Genomic DNA, 27,079 nt, shown 5'->3' with positions numbered 1-27,079 from the left:
GCGGGAGGCCGTGCGCGAGGCCCTGCCGTCAGCAGATGGCGCCGCTCGGCTCGGCGCTCCGGCCCGGCGGGACGGCGGGCACCGGCGCGGGGCTGCTGCTGGAGTCGGCAGTTTCGCCAGGCTCGGCTCTGCCTGCTCGGGCTTTATGGAGGTAGCTGTTATTAAAACAAACCAGCCAAGCTCCCCCAAAGGGGCTGGTTTCGTCCCCACAGCAGCGGGAGTGGGGCGGCCTATGGCCGCCCTTCCTCCTCCTGTCCCCGCCGCCTCGGTAAAACCGCAGGTCCCGGTGTGTAAACGCCTCCTGTCCTCTTGTGAGCTGATCCGCTGGGAAGGGGGGAGCATCCCGAGGGGTCCCAGTGGCTGGCCCAGGATTTGTGGCTGTCGTCGGGCATCTGGGCACAGAAGTAGGGCAGCTGAGGGAGTGCGGAGACTTGGGAGCTTTTAACAGCCCGTCCGATTCCATTTGACATCCATAGTCCATCCGAGAACGCTTGCCCCGGGCCGAAGTGACCCCAAAAATGGGTAGGGCATCTGGAAAGTGCCCACATTTATTGTTATTTTAAACAGCTTTGAAAAATACAAATTCAAAAAGCCTAGAAGAGTTGAACAGATATTTGGGGTTGCCAAAGAAACTACAAAGTATACAAAATAATCAAGGAATTTTAACCTTCTTTAGCACAGTGTACTCACCCACTTCACATGGCTGTGGACCTTTTCCCCTCCTCACTACCGTTGCACCCACCATTGCTAATAGTTTTTTGGCCATGTTGCCCATAGCCAAAAGTGTCCTTTTTTTAAAATGGATGTATTCCTTAAACCTCACTTCTCCCATCATTAATATGGGCAGGCACAGGATGATGAGGTAATTTTTATGGAATACAGTTCAGACAAATTGAATTTGGAAAATGCATCCCGCTAAGACGGTGGCTGATTGATAAAATCATATTCAGAAGTAATACAGCATGGACCCAATTCCAGTCTGTATACACTCATTCACAGATGTTATTAATTGACAAATACATTAATGCCCTTCAGCAAATCATTTGTGCCAGGGATCAGATACATCCAATACTATTAACATTGCTTACTTTGCAGCAGAATCTTGAAGACCTTGTCAGAGATGGCACTCATTTTGCTAGGTGCTGTATGAATACAAAAAAAAAAAGGTGTCACTGCTCTACAGGAATGTAAGAAAACTTGCAAATTGGAAATCGCTTGAAGGCAGACTCAGAAAAACCCAAATGTGCTTGAAATCCCAAATGCACAGTTAGCAACTAGGTTTGGCCTCTCCTTCATTAGAAAATGCTGTAGCAACCCCAGACCTGCTCCAAGTCACAGCAGTAGGCACCGGGGAGTTAGGGGAGGGTCCCAGCCCTGGCTGGGGAAAACCACCTTTGCAGGTGAGTTGAGTGGGAGCAGATTGCATTTGTCATGTGCTGGGATTTAGTTTCCACACGCAGACTGGTGGGGGTTTTCAGCATTGCCCCACAATGTAATTCGTGGTTTATTCCGTGTTTTATTCCATCAACAGTGCTGAAATTGGGTTAGCCTTGCTTCTTGATGTTGCAAAATCTAAAGGTGGTTTTTCTAGACAGAGGGGTGTACTTCCTAACAACTTATACCTTTCTTATCAGGACTAACCAGCAAAGTCATGAGGCTTTGCATGAGAATTTTCTTATAACAGTTCTTCATTGCAGATCTTTTGAAATTAGCAATTAGAGATATTCCCATGGAAGACGGAGAGAGGTTTTTTTTTGCAAAGCTTTATCACATTGTTCTCTAACAAACCCTCCTATATGATGGTAATAGGAAGTGCTTCTCATATGGTAATCATCCCGGGGTACAGCTGGCATGAGTGTGCGGTGGTGAGGGCTCCGGTAAGGAATTCACTGCAGTTCATTGCAGATCACAGCAACAGGAAAAATAGTGAAGTTGCTGCAGAAGAGAAAGACAGATAAAGCTGGACACAAAGGCAGAGATTTTAGTAACAGTATTTAAGAACATGTTAGTACAAGAACAACTGAAAGGTGTTAATGCTGTTTGGTTGAAATCATCCTGAAGTTAGCAGTACTGAGCAGAGTAAGAACAATTGTTTTATCAAGGCCCTCATTACAATCTGGGCTCCAATTTTGCTAGTGCTGGCGCACAGAGTTAGCAGTCAGGAGAAAGTCTCTATAAAATACAGCTTTAACATTGGAGACAGCTTACAATGTAGGCAAATCCAAGACATCATAAACAAAAGAAGGAAGAATGGTTAATGACAAAAGGCAAGAAAACCACCTTAACCCCCAAATGTGTAACTGCCCTCAAGCTGTCTCACAGATTTGAGCTCAGTAGGAGCCATGCAATGAGGCAGTAGTGTGCAGTTCATTGCTCCTAACTGAACACTGAAATAATACACTTGACATTAGGTTTGTATATGATGATTTGTATTTCATCAGCAGAGCATATGTGAATATGCCCAGAATGGCAGAAGTAATTAAGTACTTCAGTCAGGTATAACCCCAATGCTTCTGCAAACTGTCTGGGTTTTGCTGAAGCTGCTGAAGCTCCAGCATACCACAGGAAAGTCCGATCCAAAGCTGTTATGCAGCTGCATAACTGTTGCTCTGCATACAGCATGCCTGTCTGCGTCACTGTGGACTGGGATGCTTGTTCCATGGCCAGCATATAAAGAAGTACAAAATGCTGACTCATGTTCCAGTCACCACTGTCAAATTTAGTAGGCAAAACCTCACAGGCATAGGAATTTTCAATTTGATTTCAAATACTATATGTGGACATTCGTTGTGTTTATTTCCAGGAGACAGCAAAGCCAGAGTGCGTGCACTGAAGAAAAAAACCCTAAACTTTGTTGGGAGTGGTGAAAGTTCAGAGGAACTCAGCTCCTGAAGAATTACTTGATAATCTGCCACAGGTATCTAAAAGAATAATGAAACATTTAAATGAGAAATAAGTTAATTTAGAGACTACTGCATACATTTTAGATTTCCACAATCTGCTGGATCTTTAACTTAAAACTTTACATCTTTTAGCAGAAAAATTAATTTCTCTTTCACAAGTTCCACTTAGATTTTGTTGCTAATAAACCCAAGGATGTAAATACTATTAAGTACAAAACAGCCTGCTGCATAATTGTTTCAAAGCAATTACAGATTATATCGAGCCATTCGTTGAGCAGAAACAGTTTTTTCCAAGGCACCAGCTCCCTGTACCTTGAAATTTTATTAGTCTAAGAATTTCATGCACCATATGTTGTAATGCGAGACTAGCTGCAATTGAACAAACAACTTTCTGATATATAAGTGAATGATAACCTGATTTTAAATGTGTTTATCTAATGAGATAGTAACTGTAATTTACAGCACATATAAAAACTCCCACTGTTACTCCTGGTGCACCTTTTGGCTAAAAAGGGTGATGCACTGAGATATGCTAATGAATATCATCTTGGTTTTTACCAAGTCAGTAATAAAATTTGCATTTGATATTGTGCACAGTAAACTGGGTTATTAGCCTTGAAAATGAGTCTCATAAAATTTAAATATAGGCTTAAATCATATTAACTGTCCTGTAGATTTTCTGAGAGGCTTTAAAGCATTGTGCTCTCATTCTGTAGCGTCAAGCATGCAGATGTCATTTTGCCTTCAGGGGTGCCCCAAAATACTCACTTATTGGAGCCTGCAGGATGAGCTGCAGATTGACCCCTTCTTTCACACTTGAGGAAACAGAGGTAGTTCTGGGGCTGGGAAAACTGCAGTGGGAAGTGGGGAAAGGAAAGGGGAGAAAGTACTGTTGTTGAGGTGTTGCCTGTGGGCTTGGGCAAGACAAAGCTTAGAGTTTAGTCCTGGATGTCCAGCCTCATTGGTCTGATCACCTGTAACCACATGTGGGCAGAAATGTTTATGTGCTGGGGTCATGGCTGGTGCCAAAGTGCTTCTGTTGGTTCAGAGGTATGCTGTTTCAGCTGCACAGTCACAGAAGAGACAAGAATTTGATCCCTGGTGTTTTGAGTGAGTACAAGGTATTGGAAACACAGATGGATCTAAACTGTGGACAGATAAATCTGATTCTCAGTACCTTCAGAGGGAAAATTTTTGGGAGGAAGATGAGCAAAGTTGAAGCATGATGGCCCGTCTCCAGTTGCAGGGAAGCCCTAGTACCTGAAGTGTGCAGGGACAAACTGTTGAGCTTGGTTCTGTCTGGCACTAGGTATTCTTGTGCACATTAAGGTTAGGTATTAAATACTTTAGAATATGTCTTTAAAAACTTCTGTCTGTTTTAAAAGGAAGGCTGCACACATACAGATTGCTTACATGGTATGCCAGACCTTTTAAATTCAGTTTGTGACACCATATCTTCTAGTAAAGGCTGATGTCAGGGAAAGGAGGACATTTCTTGAAATTGTTATCCATTACCAGTGCAGTGCTGTCTCTTCTTACTTAAGAGTCTACTTAGTCATTATGCTTCTCTTCTTTTACCCATGATAATGTTGTAATATTTACTAGAAATCAGATTCTTTTCCAACTGGTTGCTGTGATTGCTGTTGGTCAGAGGGTAGGTGTAGTTTAGCTATTAGGATGAATTTCTTTACAGTGAACATGGTGAGACACTGCCAGAGAAGTTGTGGATATCCCATCTCTGGAAGTGTTCAAGGCCAGATTGGATGGGACTTTGAGCAACCTTGTCTAATGGAAAGTTGCAGGGGAGTTGGAACTAGATGATCTTTTCTGTCCCTTTCAGCCCAAACCATTCTACGGTTCTGTGACTGTCAGAAAAACTTTGTCTCAGAAAGAATCCTCTGTTTCAGTCAGTGGGGTACTGATAGCATTGCCTAATATCATTATGGTTGTACATCTGGAAGATGTTGCCACTTTGAAGTGATATATTCAACATGTATTCTGTGCCAGAAAATATAATGAACCTGTTTGCCTATCTGTGCGAAGTCATCTAGTATTATGACACAAGTGTAAAAGGAACAAAATTACAATCTTGTAACAAATTATGAAATCTCAACTCTTCTTATCAATGAAAGTGTCTGAACTTTCACTGAACTGAATGGTGCAGAGTATTGCACAAGCAGCTCCAAAGGATGGTACCCACTGCCTTCAGAGTAGGGCTCACACTGACACTGAGAAATCAGTCTTAAAATCTGATGTATGATGTTGAATATCCCAATCATGCTGCTGCTGGCATTTATTACTAAAAACTCCAAGAATTCTTCATAGTATTATTATCACCAACTTTTAAAATAAAATTATTTTAGTGCAATCAATGTTATAAACAGCACTTACATAAGCAAAACACAGTTATCTTCTGATAACTGTTCTGAATGAACAAAACCAGTATTGTAATACCAGGACCCCATGTGCTTCATCAGGCTAGGCTGAATGCCAAGAGACTAGGCCTTGAAAAATAGAGGGGAAAGGAAAAAAATAAACCAGAAAAGATAAGCAAAATATTCTCCTAGCCTGGAAAATGAAGGATTTCCTGACAGTGCAGGAAAGTTTCTCATCTAGATGCTGCAGCCTTATGCAGTTTGCACTTCCCTTCCCTTGGTACTCTGTCTCCGTCTGTTCCAGTGTATTACGATTTGGCAGGCGCCCGAGCTGCATTATGTAGTGTTAAAAGAGAGTGACACTTCCTTTGGCTGAGACATCTTTCCCGACTGAGCCTTCCCCACTCAGCTTAAAGAAGAGGAAGTACCAGTCTGGTTCCTCTTGATGACTGCTAATGACCCAGCTCTGCGGACCACCTAGCAGGAACTTCCTGGTATGGCTGGCTGAGGAATTAGATGACTTTACTTTATTACTAGGTTTATCTAAAGTGACTATAACATTTCTAGATAAGGATTCCCCAGAAGAAAAATTAATATCTCAAATGTTAATCACCAAATTTGGTTTTGCTTCAATTCTGTGCCACTAGGAAATTTTTCTTTGGGAAAAGGTGATGGCACAAAAGACATAACTTGGGCTTGGATATTGGCTGAATAGTTTTGACTTTCTTTTGTCACTAAAAACAGCTGAAAGAAGCTCTTCATCATCATTAAGGGTCCCATGGTATCATGACTATGAGCCCTGCTTGAGGGATTGTGTCTGACTGGGACAAACACAACAGTATCAGAATAAGGTGAAAATTCTGATTTCATCCCTGATCTTCCTGAAAGCCTGGGGTCCTCCTTGCACTTCCCTGGCAGAGATGGCTACTCCTTCTATGCAAGTGTCATTCAGGGGAGGGTGGATGGAAGACAGATGGTATGGTGGCAGGGGGCATGTTTGAGGCTCCACTCACTGCCATGGTACAGAGGGAAAATCACATCTTTGGACAGCATTCAAGCTAATCTCTATTGCAGACATTTCACACCAGAAAATGTAGATTTTTTTATAGATTTACCTATGCCAGGGTGGTTGCTTCAAGCAGCTTTTGACTAACTACACTGACTTGTGGAAACAGCAACATAAAGAAGCGAACACCCAGAGAAAGGAAGATAGTTCAAAGATAGGTCACAAGTGGTGATAGAGTACCTGTATTACGAGTAAATTTCCCTCTAGCTTGCCTGGGTGGTCACTGGTAACATTAAAGTGAAGCACCATTGGAAATCATACAAGTAGAAGTTTTTTGTTTATGTTTCCCATGTGAAGCTGCAAAATATGGAGGATCTTGCTCATTTTAGCCCTCAGTGCTGGAATGCCTCTGTTTGTACCAGCATATTCTGTCCCCATTGTCACTATGAAGTGTAACAACACCAGTGCTTACAATGGTTTATTAGTTGATTTATAGGGGTAAATCAGGGGTAAATTGAGCCCTTCTTTAGCAAGCCTTGGGTTCACAATGCCAAGATATGCTGAGCATAAAAACTCATGTGAAGGAAAAAAAGGGCCAGAACAATAGTGACACTGTGTGGAGCCAGGTTCTATATGCAATCGTACAATCTCAGGGGGTCCATGAAGAAAACACAGCATGCAGTATGGTGGATGGGTGTGTAAGCACAGGATCACCTATTGTGTTGTCTCAGAACCATGTTAGTATTTCTGGGGAAAAAAAATGCCAGAAGTAAAACACTGTTGTTTGCTGGGAGTAAAGAAAATTTAAGGACAACTTTTGCTAAACCCAAACTCAGATTTTCAAATTTGGCCTTCGTTCAAGAAAGCAGAAGAGCATGAAGAGAGAAGAACTGTAAGGAATAGACGGTTTTGTCTATTTGTGACGGTTTTGTTTGGACCACTACTTTTTGTAAAAATAACTATTTTTCCATTTCTAGAAATCATATCTTTTCACTATTTCTAAATATACTGCATAATTATTAACTGTTTATAAAGGCATGTAAAATTACTTTTATATATCTATATGTGTATAAATACAGATATGTATGCACACATGTGTGTAAAATAAAACTATTTTTCAGGTTTATGAACATATCTAGAAAGAGCCAGACTTCACCCTGGAAAGCTTTTGATTAAAAAGGCAGAACTTGAGTGGGAAACTATATCCCCTCGTTTTATCAAAGTGCTATCACTGTGATATCAGCAGCTACAAAGTTTAGGTGACAAATCAAAGTGCCAGTATCACTGGCACAGCCAGAAAGGCTGGCAAAGCTGTCAGCTAGTTTTTAATCTGCAACTTCATGTCAGGAGCTTAAGACATCCAAGTCTAAGATTGTGCTATGTTAGAAAAAATTTTCTCAGAAAATTTCAGCCTGCTAGCAATAGTAGAAAACTGAAGTTGTATCCATGTTAAAGGATCCTTGTGTCTCTGGCTTTAAAATTCAGATAACCTTCATGGCTATGTCCAGATTGTTGAGCAAATAGGGTCTTTGGCTGGAGGCTTGTTTGAAATAACTGTGTGCTTCTTGCCTTGATCTACCCAGCTTTCATTCCTTGGAAACTGAAACACAGAAGCTGCCATTAGAGTGTGCATCAATTCTCCAAATTCTTGTGTATCTGGAAGGTGGTAGATGCATGTGCCTGCATACAGGAGTTCAGAAATACTTTTCTGTCCCAAATAGTCTATGCTACCTTTTTGCAGGTAATTTTATGCCCTTTCCTTGGGGAAGAGAATAACAGTGACATAGGGAGAAGTTAGAAGACAGGAGATAAATTCCTCAGACCTACTCAGGAGATAGAGTGGGTTCTGCTCTGCTGGAGCAGGGGGAAAGGGGAGCTCACCTCCTCAGCAGCATGGCTCCAAGTGTCCACATACACACCAAAGCAAGCTGGACATACATTTCTCACAAGAAAAGTCTGTGCGGTACTTCAGTATCTTTTTTATAGAGTAAAATTCCTGCTTCAGCCAAATGCAAACTAGCACTCTGTACACAGTCTGAAGAGGAAGTCTTTGTCCCCCAGATGAGCAGGTTATAAAGTTTAAGCAACTGTAAATATTTGGCTGATGTTTTAACTCAGCCAACCCACAGAAAACTAATAAACAAACCTAAACACCAAAATATTTTTAAGTACTCTTCTCCACAAAACTAGCCATAGTGATAATGGAATACAGCAGCCTGAAAGACAGCCCATTTTATGGCACAGTACATCCTTTCTCAAACTAATCAGCACATCTTCTCTCAAAGCATACAGAACTGCCTAGCAAGCAGGGTGACCTGACTACAGAGTATGTGAAAGAAGGCAGAAAGAAAAAAATGCAGACATATATTCATGGGATTTATATGTTGGGTGTTTTTTATTTTGTTTGTTTTGTTTTTGTGTTTTTTTGTACAACAGTTTTCTACAGAATTTTCTACAGTATTCACTTTTTAAAAAATTTCTAGAATAGGTTACTTTTTGTGTGTGAATAAGTGCAGTCAACTCTCCTTCTACATGCAGTTTTGTTTCCACTTTATCTGAACAGTACTATGCCTGAGAAACTCCCTGTTTCAGTAAGAGAAGGCTTCTGGCCCACTTGATCACTGTGAGAAACGAGGAAATGAGCAGCTGGGCTCAAACCCCAAAAGAAAGTGAAAAGAATAACCCAAGATTTTAACAAAATGTATGTTTCTGTGGGCTTAGCTCACAATGTGTGTGATGTAAAATGGACCATCTTTTACCCTGCCATTATTTAGACAGCACCGATGGCCCTGGGTCATCCCAGGTCTGGCCTGAGACCTGGGATGAGCTACTTGGGAGCCCTCCAGTCCCAATGCCAAGAGTCCTTTCACTTTGGCTGAGTGCTTGCCCAAATCTTCCTGCAGAAGTCTCCATGCAGAGGCTGGCTGGCTGAGCTGGAACAGCAGCCTCTGCCAAACAGATGCTTGCAGGCACTGCTGAAGAAACTCAATACAGAAATGGGAAATTCCTACAACTGTGTAGTTTTGCAGATGAAATCAATTTGCCTTTAGCCTGGCGGGAGCCTAATGGCAGGTACTGCTGTACCTCTGCACCTTCCCTGGGCCGTTAATCATCTTTGCGTCTAAGATGGACTAAGCAATGAATATTCTTGCTTGTTCCTTCATGCATGATAGATACAGAAACTTCCTTTCCTGACCAGGATGCCTGCACGGTAATCCCTGTGTCACTGGCTTACACCGTTAGCCAGTACCTTATGTATGGAGTATTTTCTTTAAAATGATTGCAGATAGAGGGTGTGAATGAGTAGCAGCTCAGGCACTGCTTGCCTTTTAGCCTATGGAACATTCCTTTGCAAGCCCAACAGTCGCATATGGCATTTCTAATTTCTCCTACAGTGATATAAAAAGCACAAATACCAGTTTCCCCTGAAGCCATCAAGATTCCAGGTATTACTTAATCGGGCATGCCTTTAGCATAAACTCCATCAGAGATTTACAGGTAATTTTTTCAGACTGTAGGAAAACATGAACAAGGGTCATGGACCCTGATCAAGAGCAAGCCTGGTAGTTCAAAATAAATCCCTTTACTCACATAATTTCCTATATGAAAAAAGGTAGGGGAAAGCAGGAACGAAGGAAAACGTTGTCCCATTGACTGATCAGAATAGTTTTCCATATGTTAAAATAAAATATTCATCAAATATAGCTTTTCTGGCATTTGCTTGATCACCAAAATGAATTTTATTTACGTCTTTCTGAGTCCCAGTGCAGCTCAGCCCGACTGTGTCTGCCTCAGCTGTAGGCACGTTTTCTCTTCCTGGCTCCGATCCGCATCGCTTCCCTCATTCGGAATGTTAACAGAAGGGACAAAAGAGATGGACTTTCAACTGGTCCTCAGTCAGCACTGATGTGAACAGCACTACTGACAGTGCTCGCCAGGTTTTGCTGGCCATAGGTGCATGATCCAACAGTGCAGAGGGAGGAAAATATTCTGCTGGTTGGGGAGAGCACAAGGCACCCATCCTGCCAGGGCAGCAGAGTTGTGCCCACCACCCTCCCACACTAAAACGTGACACCCAGCATGTCTGCGAGGGTTTAAAAAACACCCCCGGGCTGGGGAGGGCCGCGGGGGGTTAATGCAGAGCTGGGTTGCCACAACACTGGAGGCATTCAGAGAAGACGGCTGCGGTTGCTGCATAGGCACATTTGGCCCAGGTTGCCAAAGAGGCTGTGTGTGTTACTGCAGAGGAGTACACTGCCTGCCACTGTTGGGCTATTAGTATGGAAATGAGGCATGTGTGTGACAGGTGGCCTTACAACCAACACAATTAACTTTCTCCATTAGCTGACGCACTGACAAAACAGATGCAGCATCAATAAGCACCAAAAAACCCACAAACACTGAATAGGAATGACACATTGCACACCCCTATTATTTATAAGGAGGAACAGCATAATTTCTTTGGGATGCAGTGGCGAGTAGGAAGTGGTTGGGTTTTTTTCTCCCCTGATTATGACGTTTGTTTGCTTTCCTAAAATTATCATTTTAATCTTGACCTTTATAGAGGCATCACTTCGAACTTTAAAGCTCACTCAGCAATGGGCAGCAGTCTCAGGAAGGTTCATCACAGCTGTGGTGTAGGAAGAACACAGATCCTTTGATAGGAAATAATTCCAAGTTGCAGAACTAATCTGACCAGGTTCTGAACTATAAAGAATTAGATCCCAGCCATCCGGTAAAGCACATTTTAGTTGCCTCTGACAACACTGGTAAGGACAGTTAAGGTGGAGCAGCTGGTCATATCCCTAACATGAGTTAAAGGGTTCGTGGCTCAGCTGAAAACATGGTGTTGGGAAAGAACACTTGGCATATTAGATTGCAGCAGAGGACCATGTCATGTTGGCTTCAAAGAAAATCAGCTTAAATGTTAATTGTTCATAAGATGTAAATGGAAATAGGGGTTAGTTGGTTTTGGTTTTAGATGTCCTGGTTTGTCTGTTGGTTTGTTCCTTTTTATTTTGTCAGTCAGGTATCTCCTCCTGACGATGTGTATGAAGCATACTGGGGATTTAAATAAGAGCACAACTTGAACCGTCTGAAATGCAGAACCGTAATGTAATAATGAAAATTTGCATAACGGCCTCCTTATGTTAGCTGGTACCACGTGAAATATTTAGAGTTGCACCGAGTATCTTTGGCACATCCGAATTCTCATGGGCCTTTGGCTCCACTGGTCTACACCAGAGTTTTCCCAAGTTAAAGTCACTAAAGATCTCATCTTGTATTATCCCAGTATGAAAATGTCCTGGAACACAGCATCAGCTGTCAGGTTGCCCTGGCAGCATCCTAATTCATGACATATGAATAGCCTCCAATTAGGAGGATGTTTGAGGAGATAAAGAACTCAGTCTGTAAACCAGTCCAGTACTGTCCTGATTAGAAACCACTGACCATCTTTCACTGGCCTACAAAGTGATGGGTGGGAGTCAGCATCACATCACAGACAAAGAACTGCTGTCTTGCCTGTGGAGATCAGTGCTGGACTGTTTGCAAGTGGCAAGATGAGCTGCATCAAGCTGGTAGATGTCCGTGGTGATGAACTGCTTTCTGTCCATCCATCTGCCTTGCACTGTTTTCAAATGCACAGAGAATTCTGACTACATTTTACAGCTGCAGATTAGTAGCCAGGCTCTTCTCAGTGGTGCTGAACAAGAGGCAACGGGCAGAAACTGATGCACAGGAAGTTCCACCTTAACATGAGGATGAACTTTACTGTGTGGGTAACTATGCACTGGGACAGATTGTCCAGAGAGATTGTTGAGTTTTCTTCACTGGAGGTATTTAGGAGCTATCTGGACACAATTCTGATCCTGCTTGAGCAGGGAGGCTGGACCAGATGATACACTCTAGTCTCTTTCAAACTTACTCTGCAACAGGAGAATTTCTTGTGATAGATCTAGTGGCAGCAAGGCCTGCACCAGGCTGGCCATGGTGGAAGGCATAAAATCTTACATAGAAAGTGGTAGCTCTGTCTCCATAATAATTACATGAGCTATTAATTTTATTATTTGTGTGGCGCCTTGGGATACATGTCATGAAAGACCCTGCTATTAAAGCATACTTTAATTGATTGAATTATGGGACATCCAAAGCTAATCTAATTAGATGCCCTTGGTTATGCATTTTCTTCTCCCTTCACTGTAAAGCCAGTTTCCAGCTCTGGTGTGCAGGTGTCTGCACTGTCAAGCTTTACTCTAAGGACTTTGCTCCATAATCCAAGCCACATAAAGCTGGATAGACTTTCCCATCCCACTCATCTACCTGACCACTTAATGGCTTTCAACACGTAGGTGTTGATGAAGTGGCTGGAATGAAGTTGTCTCCAGGGAGGGGCATGTGGAATGGTGTGAAGTGGGTTGCTCTGAATGGGAAATTCCCATTTCACTGCCTATCTGTGACCAATGAATGCAACTAAGGTGACTGACAGACAGACAGACAGACAGACTCTTGACTCAGGTCAGGGGGGCTCTTCCATTTTGGTTGTGATTTGGATGGAGTGACCGAGTTACGGATAACAGCACAACTGAAGTTTCCTGTTTGCCCCTGTTCCTACTTGGTAAGGACTCTCTGAAAGGTTCATGGAGCATAGTTTCATCTCCTTGCTAGTTTTATAGCTATGATTTATTTGTGCATGATTTATTTGAGGATATGAGCAAGGTTTTAGAATGAAAGGAGGATATTTAGAAAGTTTGACAAAACAAAGAAGGGTGTTTCTGGTGTTAGTTATATCCATTTGGCAATGCAAATAAATAGGCACTTGTTGACATGCACATGTGGAAACATGCATTTCAGTAGATGTTCTTAGAAAAACAAAGAAGAGGAGTGGCCAGACTGTTCAGCATCCACTCAAGAATAATGGTTTCCATATTTGTTCAATATGAATTTTCCTCAGTAGTTTTTACTTACCTTACTTCATCCTAAAGATGCCCTCTTCTTTGATTTTGAAAATGTCAGAGACATTTATTGAACAATTATCAAGCCAAGTCAGAAGGAAGTTTGTGGATGTAGGTGGGTTTGTATGTGAATGTAGCTGTCTGCTTCCATACTTATTTATATATCTAAAACTATTCTTTCCCATTTTAAAGTATTAAGTCAGATTTTTTTTTTTTGCATTAAAACTAGAATGCACCAATGTATTCTGGCTATTCGCACAATTACATAGTAAGTGACAGGAGTTCTTAACGTGAACTTAGTCATTTTTATTAAATCTGCCTCTGTGTTTTTGACCAGGAAAGCAGCTGGTTATCCAAAATAAGACTCTTTTCTCACAGATATTTTAAAATGTCAAAATTTTTTTAAAAGCTTCTCTGTTTCTTAGACCCCTTATTTAACCTAGTGAACTGCCTGCCTGGATATAGTACTGAGTTTTTACCTGGATAGCATCTAAATCATAATAAAAGATATTTTCAGGATATCTCTTCAGATGTGGCTTGCTAGCATGACAAGATGAACCTTGAAAAACTCTCTACATCCTAGTTTGTTTGCTTTTGTTACAAACTGACTCCAAGAACACAATTATTTTGAGGGAGCTGGAAGATTTCTTTTCCTCCTTCAACATTTCCTCAGTGTTGTCTGTGTGATTTTTTTTCATTTAATACTAAAAAGCAGAAGAGGCAGCAGAATCCTAGACTTCAAGAAGCAAATGCTTTTCAGATCCCTCTGAGAAATATAATATCTCTTGAAAATGTCATCAGAGAGGTGCTGCCCTAAAGGTGCTCTTCAGTAGATTGACAAGGGGGTGGCAGATTGACATAGGCCTAAAGGAGACAGTGGACCTTCTGGAGAAGCAGTTGGCAACCAGACAGGTTGTCTAAAGCCTCTTAAATTGATTAGATGCATGTGTGTAGGCAATAGCCTTGCATCTTTTAGTCACAGCAAGAGTCATGAGACTGTGAGAACTGGGGCTACAAATCCTAAGCTTAACCTCTTAATACTAAATGCAGACTCAGTCTTTGACAATAGACAGTAAAACAATGGGGATGAATCACAGCTATAGTGAAGACAATCTTTAAGACAAAAGCTCAAGGCATTTTTTTCCAATTTAAGGAGAGATGGATTGGAATAAATAATAGATAAATATTATCTCTTAATACTTGCCACAGGAAAATATCTTCAAAAGAAACTTCTTCAATTGTATTTAGCTATGGAACTCCTTGCTACAGGATGGTGTGGGTACCAGGATCCTACTCGAGTTCAGAAACCAGCTGGAAAAATTCATGGAAGAAGAAACCATCAAAGGCTCTAATACCATTATACTAGGAAGCACAAGCAAGTCACTTTTGTTCAAAATCTCTTACAGCAGCACAGAACTGTGCACCAAAGGAAGTATTGCATTTCTGCTCTTTTATCCTTTTCTATGCATCAGCTCTTAGTGACTCTTGAAGCTGTATTTTGACACAGATGAATTTGGGATCTCACCCAGGATGTCCATAATTATGACTTTGGGCTGCCTTTCTCAATGCTTGGATCATATTGGATCACATTGTGCATGCAATGTTTGAGGGTTATTTCTAAATTCAGCATTCCTTTTAACAAAGAAGTAAAAAAGGGGATCTGTGATGCAATTCATTTACAAATGTGCAGCACTGTTATAGCTCTCAAAAACCTCTGTTAAGCACATAATTTTGAATGGAGGTTGTCTTGAAGCTGCATTTATTTCAATCTCAATTAATTTAAGCTACATTAAATTATAATAATCGATCATTTGCAACTCCAGGATCAGAAGGTTATTGGCTGATGCAGCTATTACCCTTCAATTATGATTCCTTCTTTGGAAATGATTGCAGGGAGAAAAAGCCAGCATACCTGTTCCTTTTCCATTATAAGCTTATATAATCTTACATATATATATATATATATATATATATATGTAATGAGATAATTATATATTAAAATAATTATATATATATTAAATATTACATATGGACATATACATATGTATATATGCACATATGACCAGTTTATATATTTTATGGTTTAAGCATTATATATATATAATATTAAATTATATGTTTATAAAATGATAAGATTACAAGGCTATAAAAAGAGTCCTACTGAAATCCTTTCAGGTACGGCAGTACAAATTTTGGACAGGAGAGGATGGGCAAGATCCATGTGATGGTAGGAAGGGATGCTGGTGGAATTGTTCCTTTCTTGACAGATCTTTTGTAGAAAAGTTCAAAAGCTAAAAAATTGCTGAGCCTGAGCTAGCAAACTGACTGCAAGCCTAATGTAAAGCCTGTTGGGGTCAGCTGAAGCTTGAGGTGGCACAGCTTTGTGAGGGGTACTTGCCAGTCTGGGATAAAAACTGCTCCAACCCATATTCTATAATGAACATGAGAGAAGGGTTTTGTTCATGTTTCAGCCTGCACTTCCTCCTCTCTCAGTATTTATATCTGCTCTGAGACTGTGGGACAGTGTCTTGGATTTACAGTGTCTATGGCTGAGCTATAAAACACATATCTGTGCACTCAGGGTATCCAAGGCTTTCTTTCCTGCCATGTGAAATAGAAGGCCTGCCTGAAGGCAGAAAGCCAGGGGAAGCAAATGGAACTAATGGGAAAGGTGCATCAGTGTGACCTAACTCCACTGGTTTAACAAGGCTAAAAATGCATGACTCAATTACACAAGAGTTAGCTAACGAGGAATGGGGAAGATGTTACAGTTTAAAACAAATGGCTACTAAATGAATTGGGTGCTGCCTTTCAAATCTTTGCAATTCAACAAAAACCTGGCAAGACATTTTCTTCACAGGATATGAATCATCCGAAATAAAAAAAGCAACACTAGGGCCACCTACATTCAGAGTTTGTACAGTATGACCTTAAGGCCCAACATCTACCAGAAGTTGAGTAGCAAAAGGCCAAGCTCCAAAGAATAAAAGGGCTTACATCAGTATTAAATAATTCTTTCTTAGAGATGCAAATTTCTAATTAGTTACTGTGGAAACTGTAGAGGCCTGGAAGTAAGCCCTGCACAATGAGAATGAGAGTTTACTTTTTTGATTTACTGCAGGGCTGCAGTAGTTGAGGGAGGGCTGAGGGGGGGAAATAAATTCATTGCTTTTAACATGACAACAGAATAAAGTGCAACAGAAGAAGTGACTTTGTTTTGTGCCCTGCTGCTGCTGCTGCGACAGATCCCTGAGGAGCTTTATGCGACATAGGCTCACTTAAAACATCTCTCAAGACATTGTAAAATGCTTTGTTTACAAATAAGTGACTTTCTCAACACCCTCACTTGTTACATCTCTGAAAAAGCCTTGGGAGGAGGTTTTTCAAAGCCAGCGGGAGATGGGGATGCCTTCTGTTGGTTAGGTGACCAAAATGAGGTACCCAAATTTCAAAGTCTACCACTACTGAAAATCAAGATTGCCCTAACCCGATGTAGGCTGAGCACCAAAAACTTCTTTTTGGAAATACCTTTAGGATTCTGAATGCAGAGTAGAAATAATTGGCTATGTAGTTCTTTGCTTTCTTTACTTTTAAATTTGATTGTAAGACACACAATATTTCTTTTTGGCTCTACCTGTCTGAGCCTTTCATTGGCATCGGGTGATTTGTCTTCTGCCCAGGGAGATGTCACGATGAAGTTGACTAAAGCACCAGTCTGCTTCATAGATGGACCACAGCCAAAACAAAGGATTGGTGCATTGCTGCTTGTTAGTAACTGCAGAAGTAGCTGGCTTGGTGTGATTCAGCAAAGGCAAGAATATTAGCTCGGCCAGGATAGGGAAAGCATCGTTCCTCTTTGCAGGTCACAGAATTAGTTTAATTTGAGCCATGCTTGTTTCACTTCTATGGAGCAGGCTTGTTTTAGCTCTATTTCCATATTGATAAGCCCCAGATATTTCTGAAGCAAGGAATGTCTGATGCTAAAATAATAGGAAGCTGCCATTTTTTTTTCAATTTTTTTCTAAAAATTCAGCTAAAAGGTTACAGATGGCACAGAGAAGGAAAATCAGAAATCTGATAATTGCAACACACCATGGGAAACTAAGAAAAGCTGAAAATACTTTAAACTGGTATATAATCTCTATGAGCATGATTCTAGGTCAGCATCAGTGCAGAATTTCAGGGTACGCAGCCTGAGCTGCTGCTGCTTAACACTCTGTCTTTAAGTCCATGTCAGAGACTGGAGTTTATTATGTTCAGTCAACCTTAGCATTCTTAACCTTTTTAGGTAATGCAGAAGCTGAGGTTACCCAGGTGTGCCTTTAGTATTTACACTAGGGATTAAGGTGAGCATCATCTTTTCTTGTCTCATTATCACCTCACACCCATATTTGATCCTGAATCAATTTTTAGCAGTGACCTTAGCTGTCTGAGCCCTTCCCTGAACTGTATTATTAGCCATTCATAGTAGGCCACAGAGGCCATTCTTCTGCACAGCTGAGTTACCTGTAACTCCAATGAAAGTCTCTGAACAGTTCTTTTTCATGCTTCCTGCAGGTCGCTCTTCCCAGCAGTTTGGTTATTACCCTGCCATCCTTTGGCCAGCCTTCTGTAATGACTTGTTTTCATCTGATTCTCACTGCTCCTCAGAGCTGCGCCCAGAATTATCTGTCAATCCCTTTGGATTGCTGCCAGGGAAGAAGCATTTTTACAGCACTTGTTTTCTTTGCTGCTTCTGTACAAAGTGCTTTTTTTAGTATTTTGCTACTTTCTTTTGCAGGGGGTTGAATTTTCTCTTTAGCAGAGTACTGAGTCAGTCGTACAGCCTCTTCTCAAGTTAGCTAAACAAGTAAGGGTCACCATTTGAGTTCCTCCAAAAGTGAAAATCTGTCTTTGAGAAATTTCCAGTTGTTACAAAAGTTGAGAAATCTGCAAAGAAACAGATTTGGTTTTCCTGCACCCTTGAAACTCCTCCAGAGCTTTAAAGCACTGGCACCCTCTGAAGTGTGCTGACAATTCTTGCACCAATATTCGCAGAGAACAATCTCATCAAACCTCCTCACAGATGATAAGCCATGAAGTTCTTGTCTTCATATAGATATTTGTGATGACTTTCTCCAGGCTGCTGCCCTTTACATAAGCATGTGGCTCAGTAGTAGTAGTAATCAATAGCAATCAAACATCATAACAGTAGTGCTTTTGCCTTTTCTCCTGAACTAAAAATAAAAGATTATTCATAGCTGAACAGTTGGTGCACAAATAGCCTCAAGGACACCTCAGGAATCATGTTATTCACCAATTTTTATCTTTGATATAAGGATTAATATATACAATTTGAAATACATTTGCATTTCAAATGCTACAGAAAATATAAAACACTCACCATTAGTTCTATACTAGAAATAAATTGTAAGGAATTGGTTTAAAGTAGTCCATAATTATATTTTTCATCCTATTCTGCTGATTCAGCTTCATTGGTATTTTTCCAGAAATTGTTCAGAGTTCAGCATTCAAATTGAAAAAAAATTGCTGATGGTATGAAAGTCTCTGACTAGTTGATGTCTTGCTTCATCCAAAGTCATACAGCTCCCAGAGTGTTCGGATTCTCAGCAGCTCATTTGGATGACTGCCTGGGAGCCAGAAAGCCTTGCTATCTTCAGCTTTCATCTTCTTCTGGCTTCTTTCACAGTCCAGAATGTCAGGATTCATGGTACCAGGGTGTCCGTCAGATGCATTACCTAGAAGCTGAGATTTGATTCCCTTTTGTTTCCTATTGTAACAAAACCTAGATATGAAACTCCCCATGAAATGAGGTTACTTTTCTCTGACAAGTTCTGCTCCAAAAAACCCGACAATATAGTTTTCCAAGGCTTATGGGAACTTTGGGAAATAAATATTTTAATTCTTCTTAGATTGATGTGAGAAATAGTTTATTGAATCATTTCTACTGAGAAATTAAAGGGAAGGAGAAGAAAGGAGCAAGGAAGTAGTATAACTAAAACTCCAGGGTCATGGCCTGACAAATTAAAATTTAGTCTGCTTTCTAAAAATGGTCTGGAAATGTTTTATTTGAAACAGTCTTAAAACATTACTGTTCCTGCATACTTGGGGAGGTGGGGGTGGAGTCTATACAAGAAGAGACGATCATTCCTCTCACAATGCTAATGGCTTTACTAGGACTGTAGAGAGTGATTGCGAATAAAACAACATTTCAATCCATTTTCCTAAGGAGCCTTCACTTAAAGAACAGAAAAAAATTAAGCCAAGACAGTAAAACCCTGAGAAAACAAAGGAGGGGAACTGCCAGCCTGTGAAGTCCTAATGCTCATTATATCTGGTGCATGTTTAGCTTGTTGGGAGGGTTTGGGAAGGAAAGTAATTTAAGCAAACCAACCTGGGCCATCTTTTCATTCTTTGTTATGCACTGCTGTTGTTACCTTTAGAAATCTACCAGCGGGGCTGGTTGTGTCCTGTTTTAGTGCCCTTCGTAAAGCATTCCCTTTTTACCAGCTCTGATGGCCCCATTGGAGTGGCCATGACAATGGATGTTCATTTTACCGCTATAAAAGGGTTTAATGATTGAAAGGCCGCACCATTGCACTCAGCCACAAAACTCATTCTTCCACTTCTGTGGAGCCCTTTGATTCAAAATGTTCTTTTGACAGGATCAAGAGTGGTTTTCATTCTGTTGGGCAGCAGAAACATCTGCATTTTTTATCCTCTGCCTCCTCCTCAGTGCACATAGTTAATGTGTAATTAATGAAACATCCCTTCTCGGAGTGGCACACAATCAGGGTAGGTCTCCCACCAACCTCGCTCCAGCTCCAGTAAAGCAGGTTTGCTTTTATATCCTTGTACTCTCATTCAACAGTAGTAATAAACCCAGTTCCAGGCTTATCTAGCCAGCTTACATCTTAATCTTTCTTTTTCCTCCCCCCACCCTCTCTCTCTGTCTCCTCAGGGAAAAGGGATGAAAAAAAAAAAGAAATTCTCTTTCTTTTGGGTTATCCGAGCACATTGGGAGGGGGGAACCAAACACACCGCAACATTCAAAGCAAAATAGAGAGAACAAGGGGTCTAGGGAAAAAGTCCCCTCCTCCCTCCTTTCCCTGGAAGAAAAAATAAAGACCTTGCTAAGTAGTCAAGCAAGCTGAAAAGGCAGTTACACAGGAAGGATTTCTAAGCCCTGTAGGGTAGGGCCTTCAAGCGTAGGGAAGTTCTGGCTCTCATTAGTACAATGCATCTGAAATCTAACACATAACATGTCAGAAAACTGCTACATCCTCCTCCACAGGAGTAGCCTCTTCATTTGCTCTTCCATTTGCAGAATTTGGAGGGCCAGGAGTGTGCTTAAGAAATATAACATTAATGCCCAAGTACTGTCAAGTCTAAGGCTACATATTGCACAGCGACCAATGAATGTTTCACAATTGTATTTACTTATATAAGTTTTATATTAATTTGTTTAATCTTTGTTGAGTGTACCGTGAATGACTCTGTAGAATAATGGAGAAATGTACCTCTAGCATTTGTTCAATTCTAATAACACTTCAGCAACACTGGATGGGTTCTAAGTGATCAAAATGAACTCAGATGGATCTTGGTCCACCAGCAGCTTTCAGGTTAGTTCTCAGAGCCGCATTTATGCAGCAGATCTAGAGAGTATTGCACTGCAAGCAAGTTGCCATAAAGAACTTTCTTATAGAAAAACACAACAAGGCAAAGACAAGTAACAGGCCAAAAGGAGAAATATGTGGACCCATGTTAATATTACCTGCAATAATTTAAAGTAGAATATTTGTGAAGTTCAGGAGATGTAAGCCACATGGGGAAGCAAACCCATCACTTTTACGCTTTCTTGGCTGTGGAACTGTGACCCTTAATGTCCTGTGTCTGGCTTCCTGTGGTTCTCAAAGAGGAAGTGGTCCCAAAGATCTCATTTTGAGCTTAAGGCTCAGCTGCAAATATAGCAGGGAGAGAGAAGTATCAAAGAAATTTTTCTTACTAAGAAATTCACTTCTGAATGAAGTCTGTATCATGCCAGTCTACTTAAAAACTCAGGCCAAAATCAGAAAGTAGATTTGCCTAGAAGAAAAAGTTCAGAGCAAAATCACAGTATTGCCTCATCTCTTGATGCTCTTGCAAAGCTGGGCTTCCTCCTGTCCAAGGATTTTGTCCACCCAAAGGATGGAAGGCACAGATGCAAGCCATTATTTCTATTGAATGGAATCATACCTTTGCTTCACAGTTTTTAGGACCATGTCCTAGTTGTCCAACTCCACTCTCAACTGGAAATGGTCTCCACTATTCATGTATCTGTAAATGAGCAAAGTTCAGAGACAAAAATGAGAGCACACTGAAGATGTTTTGCCCCCATTCTGAATTAGTCTGATTGGAAGCTTTCTCCTTCCTGCTTGTAAGGATGAAAGCAGATTTCTCCCCAGAAACCTGAATGTGGTTCCTTTTATTGTCCTGGTTTCAAAGAGCTGAAACTGAGTGCATAAAGCATACCCACTTTTGTACACTACACTTAATCTACAATTTACTAGTTGTTCCAATAAAATTTACTAGTGTTCCAATAAAATAAGATTAATATAGGAAACAGTTGCAAATATATAATGCCGTAAGTATTGTCTATTCTCTTTGGAACCATAGCTAGAAGGAAGACCTGCCTATGAATTCAAGGACTTGATAAAAATTTGGTACAAAAATACCCATCCTGGGTGATATACAACAGATGTCGATCTTGTGCCAGTCCAGTTTTGAGCATCCCCCAAGAGATCAGCAAACTTACTCTGTTCCATCCCTTTGCACATATACAGCAAAAATCTGTTTTCAGTCTGACACTTACTTTAATACAGACTCTGTCACAGTGAGATGGTATTTGTCCTACAAATAGGAAGAATCAAGATTTAAAGCAGGGCAAGCGTAACAAGCATCTTGCAACACAACACTTTGGGCCAAATTCCACATGCACAGCTCCCACTGAGATCCAAATATGGGCAACATTTGCTTCCAGATTGAGCACAGAATGTGTCTCTATTGTTATTGAAATGAAAAAGGGCATGAGCTTTTGAACATTTTTCCATTGGTCAGACTTGCCAGCTCAACCTATGTCCAGTGATCAGAAATAATTTCCCTAAACCACTTATTTTCAGTTTCCACAATTGTACCTGCTGAAACATAAGTCACTGGAGATAGCAGATGAACAAAAATAGACAAATTTTCTGTGGGTAAACTTTGCTCAAGAATGTTGCCTGCAGCCATGCTTAAATAAATGGCTTCTTACTTCTTGTAAAAGAAGTATGTCCTTCTCATCACATGCTACAGGAAGGCTCGTGTACTGCGGGGGCCTGGAACAATTGCAATAGTCATTGAGCTGCACTGCAATACATTTGAATTCTGGCCAGAATCTGGGAAGTTCACGTTAGCTTGCCAGACCATTCAGAGAAAATGGCTTCAAAGAGAACTTTTTACCCTTGATTCCAAAGTGTAAGTGAGTATGGAAAGAGTATAATGTTTGCTGTTGGGATTAGCCCCCTACTGCGTCAGCCACATATGAGCACACTGAAAATTGGCGGCATGTAGGGGGAAGCCTCTCAGCTCGCTGCATCTGAGCTAAACCCAGGGTAGATTTCCAAGCACCAAAGCAGAAGGTGTGTGAGCCTCATTATCATCTCCTAGCACAGAAAAGAAACAAAGCAGAAATCACACTGAAAGGGATGGAAACCAAAGGCTATGTAGGATGGGAAAACATTCCCTATTTTAAGTAGTATAAGAAAACCTTTGGTAATATTGAGGGACTGCTGAAAAGGACTTTATGTACCGCAACATGCAAAGCAATGAGTTAGAATTTGTGTTGTAAAGAAAATGATAATTCTAATTAAAATTATTTTAGAGGATTTTTTCTGTTCCATGAAGACATAATAGAATAGATATTCTCCTTTATTACATGGCCAGCTCAGTTTAGAAATAACTGGTGTCATGCTGCACCAGTTTTTGCTCATGCAGACTACTGAAGTGTAATGAAAATCAAAGAGTCACCCTACCCAGACAGATCTCAAGGTTTTTCCTTAATTTTTAGTTTCTCTCTTATGTCCCTTCCTTGACCCAGGAGTTTCTACAGGAGCATTTTGTAGCTCCAACACTTAAGAACCAATTTTGACTTCTCAGGGTATCTGCCACAGAGAAAGCTCTATCTGCACTCTTATTCCTATTAATGGAGCACTATTATATCCATTAAGGAATAAGATGCTCACCCTTGGCATTGTTACACTGCTGGCTTGGTGATTTCCCTCACCTTCCTATTCATAGCCCCACAGTGAGAGGTCTAAATTCTTCAGACCGGGCCTGGGGAAGAGTTACGCACCACAGACCAAGCTGAACAACAAGCCAGCATGCTGAACAAAAATGTGCCTGAGGTGGCTTTGCCACAATGCAGAGAGAGGCTAAACTAGGCACCTCACACCCTCCTCCATGCTCACAGGGGACCGCACAGACACATATTTCAGATACCAAGTTTCACACCCAGAGCCATGAAATGAAAACCAATTTCCCTGAAGTGAGGATGACCAAGAGAAACACTACCTAGACCCGTTAACAGAAATGACAGGGAGCTGAACACTGGGCAGCAAATGGGAGCAGCAGAAAAGGAGAGGGAAGTGTGAGTGCTGTCCTGCCTCCCTTTGCCAGTACTGGGAAAGGAACCATCCAGTGCAGTGCAGTAAGAGAGGAGGACGTAAGCTAGTTATAAGAAAGGAAATTGTTCTGAGGATTGATTTCAGTATATGTGGATTCAGTACCACAGACTGAACTTCTTATTTTTTATTCTAAGCTCCTGACTGACTTGAATAACGACCTCCAAACTTTGTCAAAAGGGTAGAAACTGTTGGGCCATGTCAGTTGACCACAAATGAAAGCGTCTTAACATTGCCACCTCACCTATGAGTATTCGAAAAATTGTTTTCTAAACACTCTGTTTAAATATGAATCTAAGTGATGCTTGGTTTGCAGACTAAGTAACAGCTATCTCCCCAAATCTCATGCTGGGTGTCTGGTTGATGCCACTTTGGATAAAAGCAGATGTTGAAAAATTCATTCAGAAATATGGAGAGTTATTAAGGAACAGTATTTTGTCTGGGTGGGACAAAAGGGGAAGGAAACTATGTCTTGAATCAGTAAACTGAGACTGTGATACATATTGTGGCAGTGCTGTTTAAACCACCTCTCATTGTCCTCCTCACTTCCTTTATACCTCTACTTCCATTCCCATCTGTCCCCTCCTGTGTTAGCACAAAGAGTTTTATAGCGCTGTGGTAAATGAAGACATTAACTAATCTGATTGGAAAATAATCCAGAAAAAATATAACACCGTTTTATTCTCACCCAGATCAGTTCCTTGATCTGATTTGCTGTAGGGGTCATGAGAACAGCTGCAGTAGCATAGAGGAGGACGTGATGCAGGAAAAAGAAGCAAATAAAGCAGCACTGATGCAAAAAAATGGCTCACGTAACCACAGCCTGAAGAACTACATTGTATAAAAACAGTTTTAATGTAAAAGTAAAATTGCATATCAGGGATGTGCACCTGTCATTTTCCACTTAACTTGAATGGAGATATATCTGCCATGTATTTGTAAGATAAATTTGAAGTAATAAATATATTTCTAAATCAAGAGGTAGTCATGTTACGCAGCACTACTCCTGGCTCCATTGCTTGCCTGAAACTCTCATGGATTCATGGTCACTGTTGGTATTTCTGAGCCTTTATCTGATACCTCCTGCTTTACTGTTTTGGGTCCAGAACTGTGAGCTCTAAAGTATTCCCAGGCTGTTGTCAAATGATCTTTATTTCCATATGACATGGCTTCCTTAATGTAAAGCACATGGAATTGATTGCTTAATCCAGCAATCATAGTTGCTTGCTGGATGCAGATAAACTCTTGCCACTGTGACCAACTTCTGCTGCTTCTACTAATGCAGGTGGAGCAACCTGGTTGTGGGGTTTTTTAAGGGGGATTTTTTTGGTTTTTTTTTGGGGGGGAGGGTTGTGGTTTTATATTTTTTGTTTGTTTGTTTGGTTTGGTTTTTTCTTTTTTTTTTTTTTTTTTTTTTGCAATTACAGACCTTACAGACCTTCAGAAGTGTTTACTGTGCAAGGGCACAAGGAACAGCTATAACTCCAAGGTTAGCAATAATTTTAAAAGAGAAACCAGGGAGAGGAGGAAATAAGTGGAGAATGAACTCTCATTACAAACAGTTCTAGAAGCAATAATTTTTAGATACAAGCTTTCCTAGCAGGAGTGAGAAGAATAGCTTTCTTCAAACACAGCACTATCCTATCCCACTTTTGCTCAGTGTAAGCATGGCCTTGAAATTGATACAGCTGTAAGGTTCATTTTGCTATCTGAGTTCAAAGGCCTGATTTAGTACTGCTTCTTTTTTAAAATCTAAATGCCTGTATGCTCATTTACAATGTTGATTGCCTTTTCTTGATGGTTTAGCTTCAGAAACATGCTGTGGAATTTAAATTTGTCCCCCTCCCACGCTAATGTTGTCATTATTTGTGTGTAAACACATTACATGGGATAGCAGAAATGTAAATGAGATTTCAATGTTGAGTTGATTTATAAACAGTCAGTTTCCTAATTTATTGAAGTTGTCTTTGTGTCCTTTGCACATGATTAGCAGCATATAACATACATAGGGTGCCCTTCTGTAACATGTTCAGAAAGAAGAAATGCAAACTGTATACCATTATAACACCAAATGAAGATCTTATTGAGCTTCAAGATGCTTTGAAACATGTAGTTACTAACTTAACTCTGCCTGTGAACATGTCCTCATTAACTCATAATTAGCAAGATCATGTTTGATCTTGGAGTTCATTAGACATTGCAGCTGGAAGATTGTTTCAGTTTTAACACATCAGAATAGACAATTAAAGTGACAATAAAGAATCAATATAACTTCCCTGTTTCTTAGATTTTTTCAAGGTTGCAGTGTGCCTAATTAAACCTGGTTTGAAACAGTGAAAAATTAAAAAGTAATGTGGTCATATTTATTTTGATTTAACAGGCTATTTAAAAGGATGTCTGAAATGTGCCCTGGGAAATAGTTTCTACCCACGTGATGAGTAAATAGTTGGGATGATTTCAGATTCAGCTGCTGACTTAATGGAAAATTTGAGTAGATGTTATGCTCATGTCCCTTCTATTGTCTGTGCCACATGCAAGTCCCTTTCACTCTTTTTACTTTGTGACTGGACCCAGCCTTACAGTTCACATCAGCTGACGCTCCAGTAAAAAGAGACAATTTTTTCGGTCAAGTTACTTGTATGTCTCTGACTTTTCCACAACATAGGCCCAACTGATCAATAAATTCACTTTCCAGAACAGCAGCCTGATTCTCCAGTGCATCAGGATATCCTTGTGCAAGACTGTAAAACTGGCCTACTGTTGAGAGTGTCTGCAGCAGAGCCAAGTCTGAATTCACACCATTAAGGGGCTCCTTCCTCCTCTGCTGTCGCCACAGGAGACAGACTGGGATCCCCAAACATGAGTGGTTCTCCAGTTGTTATCACAGCCTAGAAAGCAATATAAACTAGAGGAATAAAAGAGTGGTCTCTGCTCAGAAACCCCATGTTCAGGTGGACCTGATTCTGTTTTCTGCCTATCTTCAGTGTGGTAAGTAACCAAATTGTAAGACATTTCTGGTTTTCTCTTTTCCAATGTCAGAGTAAGGCTCTTAGACTAAACACCAGAAGAAAATGCAGGAAACCTCAATGAAATTTTCTATTTAATGAAATGCTGTAACATTCTAAACAAGATTAACAAGATTCAA

At 40.6% G+C, this 27,079-nt stretch overlaps 1 long non-coding RNA gene across 1 annotated transcript; it reads left to right on the top strand.

The window, feature by feature from the left end:
* The first annotated feature begins 26 nt into the window (after positions 1–26).
* Positions 27–27,079, top strand: LOC128785783 (uncharacterized). Its single transcript, XR_008430029.1, has 3 exons — positions 27–151; positions 2,804–2,917; positions 26,630–27,079. It is a non-coding gene; the product is annotated as an uncharacterized LOC128785783 (long non-coding RNA).

Source organism: Vidua chalybeata, chromosome 3 (assembly GCF_026979565.1).
Source record: "Vidua chalybeata isolate OUT-0048 chromosome 3, bVidCha1 merged haplotype, whole genome shotgun sequence".
NCBI lineage: Eukaryota > Metazoa > Chordata > Aves > Passeriformes > Viduidae > Vidua > Vidua chalybeata.
This window is presented reverse-complemented; position numbering and strand designations above follow the sequence as displayed.